Consider the following 10,431-nt stretch of genomic DNA (forward strand, 5'->3'; position numbering starts at 1 on the left):
TCGCAAATGCTCAACATGCTCTTCTAAAGACTTGCTAAAGATCAATATATCATCAAAATAAACAACAACGAACTTCCCAAGAAAATGCCTTAAAACATGGTTCATTAATCTCATGAAAGTACTTGGAGCGTTTGTTAAACCGAAAGGCATCACAAGCCACTCATAAAGACCATACTTCGTTTTGAAAGCAGTTTTCCATTCGTCACCTTCCTTTATCCTTATTTGATGATAACCAGATCTTAAGTCAATTTTAGTGAAAATGATTGCTCCATGCAATTCTTCTAACATATCGTCTAACCTAGGAATGGGATGACGATACTTAACAGTAATTTTATTAATTACACGACAATCTGTACACATTCTCCAAGTCCCTTCTTTCTTAGGTACTAAAATAACGGGAACAGCACAAGGACTAAGAGATTCACGAACCTGGTCCTTTTCAAGGAGGGAATCGACTTGCCTTTGGATTTTCTTTGTTTCCTCCGGATTTGCTCTATAGGCTGGTCGATTTGGTAGAATTGCTCCAGGAACAAAGTCGATTTGATGTTCAATACCTCGAATTGGAGGTAATCCTTTCGGTAGTTCCTTCGGAAACACATCCTTGAATTCCTGCAAAAGAGAGTAGATTGCACTAAGAAGAGAATCGGTTATGCCTAGTGTGTAAAAAGAAGAATAATCAGCTTCCCTGTACAGAAGTACTATGAGAAGACTTTGTGCATTCAAAGTCATATCTACCTCACGCACACTTGCATAGAAATTCCTTTTTTTCACTTTCAAGCTCTCGGCCTCACTGAGTTTTTTTCCACTCGAATTTCCTTTTTCACTCAACTCGGCCTCTACTTTCTTTTTCCCCTCATTCTCTCTCTCATTCGGCTTTTTCTTCGTTTCCTTCGATTGCCTTTTCTCTCTCTCTTTTCTTAAATGCAATTGTTCTTCATACACTTGTGTAGGTGTCAATGGTGAAAGAGTGATTTTGAGGTTACCCATAATGAACTTATATTTATTGGTAAGTCCAATATGATCAGCCTGTCTATCATACTCCCAAGGACGTCCCAACAAGACATGTCTAGCATGCATAAGAATTACATCACATAAAAGTTGGTCCTTGTATCGACCGATAGAAAAAGCAATTAAGGACTGTTTGGTCACCTTGACTTTCCCCCCCCCATCATTTAACCAAGACAATCTATATGGTTTAGGGTGATAAGTCCATGGAATGTGGTTTTGCTCCACAAAATCAGCGGCTACACAATTAGTGCAAGAGCCACTATCAATGATCATAAGACATACCTCATCTCCAATTTTGCATCTTGTATGAAAGATGTTGGTTCGTTGGAGGTCATATTCTTGAGCTTGTGCATTAAGCACTCTCATAGTCACCATAGTTCGTGCTACGGGATCCTCTTCTATTTCAACCAGGTCATCATCCTTCCCCTCTTCTTCCAGCGGTGGCATGTCCGCATATTCCTCCTCTCCTTCGCTTTGCCACATTCCCTCTTCATTCATATACATGATGCTTCGGTTAGGGCATTGAGCCATAAGGTGGCCAATTCCCTTGCATTTGAAACATGCCTTTGGCTGGTTGGTAGATGTATTTGCTCCTGGAAGAGTCGGCCGCGGGGTTGGTTTAGAAGAAGTTGCACTCGGATGGGACGGTTGTTCCATCCGCTTGTTTTCCCTCTCTCTATTACCTTGCCTTGGCCAAGCACTGGATGTTGGCAATTGATTTCTTTTCCAAGGGGTGGAAGAGGATGTAGTGGTTCGGCCACTAGGTATCTTTAGAGGTAAGGCTTGCTTTTCCACCTTCTCTGCATAAGACACCATTTGTTGAAGTTCAAAGTGGTCTTGAAGCTCAACCTTCTTCCTAATTTCAGGATTTAATCCATTAAGGAACCTCGCCATGGTTGCTTCCGGATCCTCTTGGACATTGGCTCTTATCATCGCTACCTCCATTTGTTTGTGGTACTCATCAACCGAATTAGAACCTTGAGTGAGTCGTTGGAGCCGATTGTACAAGTCCGTGGTATAATGGAAGGGTACAAATCGTTTCCTCATCACTTGCTTCATTTCAGCCCAAGTGTCAATTGGTGGTTCCCTATTTCTCCTCCTTATGGCACATACTTGCTCCCACCAAATGGATGCATAATCTTCAAATTCAATAGCCGCAAGTTTCACCTTTTTCTCTTCAGAGTAGTTGTGGACTTCAAACACTTGCTCAACTCGCCTAACCCAATCCAAATAAGCTTCAGGATCATTTTTTCCATGAAAGGTAGGCATCTTAGTCTTGATGGAACCAAGATTGTCATCGGTTCTCCTAGGTCGGTCTCGACCTTCCCTCGCTTCCCTGTGGCTTTTCCTTGATCGGAATGAGGTGTTAGAATGATACCCCTCATCATCTGCATCATGCTCAACACTCTGAGCACTTGAAGCCCTATCGGGAATATCTCCAGTACCTCGAATCTCAATGCAGCCAACCTGTCGGATAGTTGTGTCGTCACAAATTCTTGTCTTTCCACTTGTTTTTGAAGCGCTTGGAGCACCAGTTTGAGTGACACGTCGGTTTCAGACGGCTCAGGCATGTTCCCCTCTTGAGACATATTGTCAAACCTGCAAAACAAGTGTATCCTAATCTACCTTGCAAAGCACTCGTGTATCACTCAAGGAAACACACTCACTCTCAATTTTCCTTTTCGAAGTTCTTAAAACAACTCAACTCTCAAAAATTCCAGAATTAATTACCCTATAAGTAATAAGACACAAAGCAGAATTTTTACGAATCCTAGAAAACAAAAACTCTACCTAAAGCTGGAACTGATTTTTTTTTTTGAGCTGTTGCTTTGCTGAGTTTCTGGTCAGTATTTTGGAGTATAGATGGTGCTTTTGGGGTGTTTGGGGCTGGTTAGGTCGTTTGGGGTCTTTGGAATTCAATCAAGATTGGAACTCTAGAGTTGGAAACTAATCAAGATTAGGAAACTCAAATTTTTGGGAAATCAACCAAGATTTGGAGACTAATCAAGATTTGGAGACCAATCAAGAATTGGAAACTCAAGATTTGGGAAACTTGATTTCCTTTGTGTGAGAGCCAATTTCTTCTTTTCATCCTTTTTTTTTCTTTCATTTTTTTTTCTTTTTTTTTTTTGGCTCTTCAAGGAATACAAATTCAGATCACACCAACAAGTTCAAGAAAATGGATGAAAGGTTATGCAAATTTCAAGAAGGCCCTGGTTCTTGATTTATTGTTCAAGAATTTTCAAAACAAGACTTGGTGGTCCAAGAATTTCAAGAATTTGTTCAAGAAGCTCAAGAACTTCCCCAAATTACGTTGTGGTGTTTAGGGTTTGCAAGAACAACAACCAATACTCAAGAAATAGGCAAAACAGAATTTCAGCAATACTCAAAAGAAAAATTCCAGCAATACTCTAGCAACTTGGACACAAAAAATAATATAAGGTACGTGACTCTTTTTTTTTTCTCTTTAAACCCTAACAACCCAAACAAAAGTATAACAGACTCAAGAACAAAAGTTGGACAGAAAACACAAAAAGACAATACCCAAACAGTTTTTTTTTTCCTCGGATGAACAGTAACGTGAACAGTACGCTACAGTAACGATGAACAGTAATCGCTACAGTTTTTTTTTTTGACAAAAGACACAAACTAATAAGATATGAACAATTTCAATTGAAAGAGAATTAACCTGATGCTCTGATACCAACTGATGAGCAACCCTAGAGGAAGACCCTCCTAGACCCTCCCAACCTTGTAATTATCAGAGTTGGATCGTTTCTCCCGATGGAAATTGAACTCGATTGTTCTCATGAACTCAAGACCTCTGACACACAAAGGCAATCAGCAACCTTAAGCAAATAATGATGGATGAAGAGACACCACGATTAGGGAACAAGCTAATCGATAAAGTCAGATTTGAATCCTAAGCAATGAACTCAAGAATTCAAGAGTAAGTTCGATTAAGAACTTGAAGGAAAATTCCTCACGATTTCTGGTTGTAAAATATTCTCCCTTTGCTCATACAAGAGGTGCCTTTTTATAGGCTAAAACTAGGGCAAAAATCCGGCCCACATAAACCTGAAAGAAATTCGGTCCGCATAAAGAGTTTAAAGAGCCAACTCTTTAAGGCTTTCCGATAAGGCCCAATAAGTAATAAAATACTTAACGCCTAACAACTACTAAACTAGGCAGTCTTAAAACAACTACCAACTAACTAACAAGTATGAGATCATTCCTTCACTTCAAACGTACAAGTGAACAAAGTAACGTCATGGTCCATCAAATTTTCAAACCTAGCTTGCTCCTTGCTTGTATGGTGAATGATCAAGGCTTGTAAAGCTTCTTTCACCCTCTTGGATCTTGATCTTGTCATCGGACCGTCAATGTTGTCCTTGACCCAAGGTTGAAGTGGTTGCGCACCCGTATCTGCATCAACCAGTTTTATAAAAACAAAATATTTTTTGTAAGATATAATGTTTGACTGAGAAGGTTTATTAATGATTTCTTCTTCGGTAGTTGTTTTTTCAATTGTTTTAACTTCTTTTTTGAGAGAAGCAATTTTTGTTTGAAGATCTTTAACAGTTATAGGTTTGACACTAGGTTGAGTTTTAGTCAAGACATTTATTGAGGAATATCCTATGTTTTTACTATCATCAAGACTAGTGGTATTAACTTAATTATCTATTGGGTTTGATAGATCTATGGGAGAATCCGATAGATTTATATCTGCTGGGTTTATATGAATTGGTGGATCTATGGATTCTGAAAGTTTATGAGAGAATTCTAGTTTATGAGTTGTTTGAGACAGATCTATGCATAGATCTATGAATTTTGGCTTTGTTTGGATTGGATCTACGGGATCTAATGTAGAACCCTGAGTTTTTGACATAGAGGATACAGGTTTTGAAGTAGTTTGGACTGGATTTTTGAATTCTGGTGCGGACACCGTAGATGTTTGAGACTCATACCAGTCAAAGAAGTGAATATTTTGTTTTGTTTTTCTTAAAAAGTCATAAAAGTTTTCTTGAATTTTCTCTCGGGTTTCTCCCTGATATTTGTTAAAAAATTATTTTCTTTTAAAATGGTTGTGATTTGCAAAGAATTCAGATCTAATGTGTTGTTTATTAATCTGGAATTTCGAAGGGTTGTTTTCTGGTTTTCTTTGAATAAGAATTGATTGCTCAATCCGAGCAATTCTAGTTTGAAGTTTATTCAAAGGTTTGTTGTTTGAAGAAGAACTAGAATTTATGAAATATGCTTTGACCGGAGAAGTCATTGGAAAATAAAACAAGAAAATAAATAAATAAATAAATAAAACAATTATCCTGGGATTAATTGACCTTATGATCCTCTTCCCTTTGGCACAGAATCCTTTGGGATCCATGGAGGATAAACCATTTTTCTTAATCAAATTATAAAGAATAGTGTGAAAATCTACAATAAAAGATCTAACCTTTTGAGAAAAATTAACTATATATGATGACTATATTTCCATCATAATAAAGATAGTAAAATAAACCTACGAGAATAGATCTAAATCTTTTGAGAAAGATTAACTATGCATGACGACTATATTTCCAAATAAAATCATAAGATAGATAGTAAAAACCCATTTTCTCTGGATCTGATCTTTTGACACTTCCCCGTCTTGGAGCATACCACCCCAAGAACCTCAACATCCCTACAGAGCCAAATCCCTCATGGTCTTACCTGGACCGGATGTTGGCACTTATCGGATCCATGCCCTTTAACTAGATCCAAAGTCATGAAATCAATACTATCAAAATTACAATGTGCTTGAATACATTAGATAGTAATCATGAAATTAACCAGTCTCATCTAATCAGATCTAAACTTGTAAATCTACACAATCAGTAGCATAAATAAAGAAAGATGGTAATCAAGAAATTAATAAATCTCATTAGGAAGATATAAATTGTGACGACCCTACCTCCCCCTAGGGCGTACCCTAGGGTTTAGCGAGTCGCCTGACCAACTCTCGCCAGGACTCACTCACGTAAAACTCGAGAAAATAACTTACAAACGTAGGAAAATAAAGAACACAATCTCTTCAATTTAATATATACAACAGTATTCAGATCCAACTACAAGGTTCATACATGTCCAAATACATTAACGGGTTTACAATTCAAGTACACACAACCCTAGTCGGATGCTAGTGTGAGTACAACTTCAAAATTTAAAATAATTAGATTATGCTAGTCTGTACACGTTTCACGCTTTGCTCGTACCCCTGTAAAGAAAACAAAATTAATGGAGTGAACTAAAACTCAGTGATGTCCCAAATATTAGATTGTCTATCAAATAAAGTAAAAGTAGCGTAATAGTGAAATAGTGAGCAAAACAAGTCAAGAAGTGAGTAACAACACTTCATATAGCCAAACAATAAATATTCTGCATTTCACATATAAGGATACAATTGCTCATATATCGGCTCCACCATAACTTGATCGATTGGTAATTGACACTCCGTCAACTTTCAAGTAAGAAGCTAGTCCAGTAGAACACCACTTAACTCCAATCTCCGTCCTCCGATCAAACCCCTTACCGGGCCCAAACTCCATAATAAACACTGGTGGTAATACTCGAGTATACCGATTAGTTGAGGAGATAACACTCCGCTCGACATCACTAACTACTCAGGGTTCGTTATCTAATCGACGAGACCCTTGCTGGCTCGACTCGACTAACTAGTCACAGGATTTCTGGAATTCCAGGCAAGATACAATTCATATGCATGTATAGCAGGTCAATTGCAATCGATGAACGAGAACAAATCACATTAGAACAAGTGCGATCAAGTACACTCTTGCCCTATCAATTCACTCACATATCATGTAATTACATTGGTCAAGTATTAAATACAAATGTCAACTTCAATCAGATATTTGGAAGCACTCACTAAAATATAGTGCCTCTAGTGATCACATCTGGGTTGTACTCCGGGTTTGGAGTCCAAATCTGCGATAAAACTTTGTTTAAGAATTTTGAAAAGCGATTAAAGTTCGAAACTTAAATATTTCATTCAATAAGAATCAAGTAATTTAAATTCGTTTGAAGAATATTTGTGAAACACTTGCTCGCTTTTCAAACTGTGACATTTTGTAGCAATTATGCTTGGAAATACCATTTGAGTCGAAAGAACGAGAAAAACATATTTTTAGTAGTCGTTATTTCATTTCTCAACGATACAAGTTCGGCCAGGTTCTAACTTATATACCTCGATAAAAGAAGACGCAAAATATCTTAGATGGTTCAAGTGGTATTCACTCTCAAGCCTTACTCAAGTCGCAAGTATATCTACCTAACTCTCGAGCGTAAATTTGGGCAGCCCACCCTTTATATTTACCTATTTTTCAGCCATTTATGGCTTCATTCTTTTTCTCAATCAGTCCCAAAATTACATGCAAATAGTCTCATTACAATAGCCGTTCAATAGGCTCAACGTCATACAATTATAAAACCATGCTACAGAAATGACTGGAAATAAGGGTTAAAGCAAACGTAAAAAAACAGGTTCGATATCTCTTAGCGTAACGGTCACAACCGAAACTATGCTTATCGGATTGGTATAAAATTTATACCATTTTGAAGCTAAGATAAAGGGTTACAACTTTGATGAAGACCACTCAGTCCAGTTTGTAGTATATCCAGGTCAAAATTTCAAATTACAGAACCAAAATCTCACAATCAGGCTAGTTAACCACACGATACTTAAACAACAATAACTCAGGCTAACGAAATCCAATTGATGCGTTTTCAGGGCCATTGGAAATCTAAGACATAGTACTACGACTTCTGTGTTTTGGCCAAATTCTAATTCAGTACGGATTAGGATGAACAGACGCGGTCAGATTGGTGAAATGTTAATATTGTCAACAGAGCTCTACCTATGGCAGTCAAGGGTATTTTTATCATTTCACAAGTTACAGTGCTCGGACTGAGTTGAGATTTTACAGGAAGTTATAATGCATCATTCCCTACAACTTTTATGTTTTGTGTTAAGTCTAATTCGGCCCCCCTCATGGTCAAATAAAATCGGTCAGAACAGGGGAATTACAAAACTGAAAACTGGAATTCATGAATACAAGTGCTAATTTTCACAATTCTAGCTTGAAACACCACTTCACCTCCTTATCTACACTTATTCACAGCATATTCCATCTAAACAAGAAGAAATATGGCTGAACAATACAAAATCCTAACTTACCAATTCTCCAAAAATCATCACAACTACTTGCATAGCTATCAATCAACCAAAAATATGAATTGTATAGCAACTTAAGCAAGAATAAAGGAACTAAAGATGATGGACAGCCAATATACCTCAATAATAGGCTTACAAGGGATATCCTTCACCTCTCCTTGCAAAGTTTAGTTCCCCAAGCTTCCTAAGCCCTCAAATTAGTAGCTAATCGGTTTGGTTTTCTTGTTTTCTCACTCAATCAAGTTAAATCCAAGATGGATTTAGAGCTTTCTTTCTTGTTTTTCTCTCAAGGCTCACGGCTAGGAGGCTGGAAAAATGGAGAAGAATGAAGGCCAAGAAAGGTTATAAGGCTTGCTCTTAGTTTGGGTCAAAGGTGCATGGATTGATACCACTTGTCACCACCAATTCCCATCTCAATTTTTTTCTTTTCTCTTGGTTCTTGAAGTCAAAAATTTTGGCCATAATGATCAAATTTAGGGCTGATATTTAGGCTCTAATAACAATGAGATTCACTTGATAAAATGGTGGTCAAATGGTATGTTCAATTGGTAGCCAATCGGTAGCGAACGATACCCGTCGGTTCAAGCTGTTTTTCCTTAAATCGCGTATACTAGGGTTTTATCTTATAATTCACTAACTTATTATTATCACTTATAATCACACTCTTAATATCATCTAAAACTCACTCTTAATCACCAAATGTGATACACACTCCGCACCGAATAGTCACACTACAAAAAGGCGTAAAAATCCTAATTTTCGATAACTTGAAAACAAAAGGAAAAACCCTTAATTCTATGTTCATTTGCATTTTTGTGGGGTGATTGGGTAGTAGGGCCATTATAAAGTACTCCCTCCGCCCCAAAAAGTTTGTCACTTTTCAGGAATTGAAATATTTTTTAATAGTAGACAAGAATAAGAGATAGCTGTCTGTAATTCCTAAATTATCCCCGCCAAGCTGTCCAAATTTTGACTATAGTGGTGTGGATGAAGTTATTCAAATGGTTTATGCAAACTAGTCAACACTTTGGGCCCACTACATTATTAAAGCTACACTAACTTTTTGCTTATTTTGCACTGCACGCGCTAGTAAACATTGGCTAGCATCAGCCATGCACTTCAAAGCGTGTCTTGTTCTTTTGACAATTTATGCTGGACCCACATATTTAAAGGTAGTGTCAGAAGGGTAAAATTAGAAGAAGGAGAAAAATTCATTTGCCATTTTAGGTATGTGACAAATATTTTGTGACAGACCAAAATGAAAAGTATGACAGTTTCAATGGGACGGAGGGATTAATAATTTCCAAATAAAAGGCAATTTTTAAGAAAAATAGAAGGAATTTTGCAAGTTCTCACATAAACTTGTAGATCTACACTACCAACATCATAATAAGTAAAGAAAGATAGCCATCTCCCCACTTCCCCCTCTAGCTCTGATACCAGAATGTAAATAACAGCCATGTATACTAACTAGTAAAGAAAGGAGTTTGAAGCTTCATATCCTTGTAAGTTTTCTTTTATTTTTGTAATTCTTATATTCAATCAAATGGTCGGCTGAGCCGCCTCATATCCATTTAATTCTTGTTTTTACATTCTGTTTATATATGGTTGGTTCAACCGCCTATACTAACTAATGGCAGTCCGACTTTATTAACTTCGTGATTACCACCCATGTAATCACAAAGTTAATAAATCTCATTAGAAAGATATCAAGCATAGATATCTTTAAATCTCATTAGGAAGATATTCATCCATTGGTTTAGATGGGTATAAATGGATAAATTAAAAAATGAATTGGGTAACCCAATTACCCATTTATAACCTATTTATTTTTAACTTTTTGTAAATTTATTTATATTCATTTTTACAAACTAAGTTATCAATTTATACCATCCTTTGGCCCCATCATTAGTTTTAAATATTTATTTATAATGCTCAATAAATCTAATTATCAATTTTTTTCCATCTGTACTCTATGTCGCAAAATTACATACTATTTAATAATTAAACAATAGGAATATAAAAATTTGAACTAAGTACTATAAAAGTTAACATAAAAACTTAATACAAAAATTTTAAACATCTAGCATTTTTTTTGTGTGTAAATTTAAAATTTCATTTTGGAAAAGTAAAAAAAGAGACTAAAACTTGTCATAAATTGGTAATGTTGCAAAATGAGCAAGTTAACAAACTAA

Source organism: Coffea eugenioides, chromosome 8, assembly GCF_003713205.1.
Source record: "Coffea eugenioides isolate CCC68of chromosome 8, Ceug_1.0, whole genome shotgun sequence".
NCBI classification, from domain to species: Eukaryota; Viridiplantae; Streptophyta; class Magnoliopsida; order Gentianales; family Rubiaceae; genus Coffea; species Coffea eugenioides.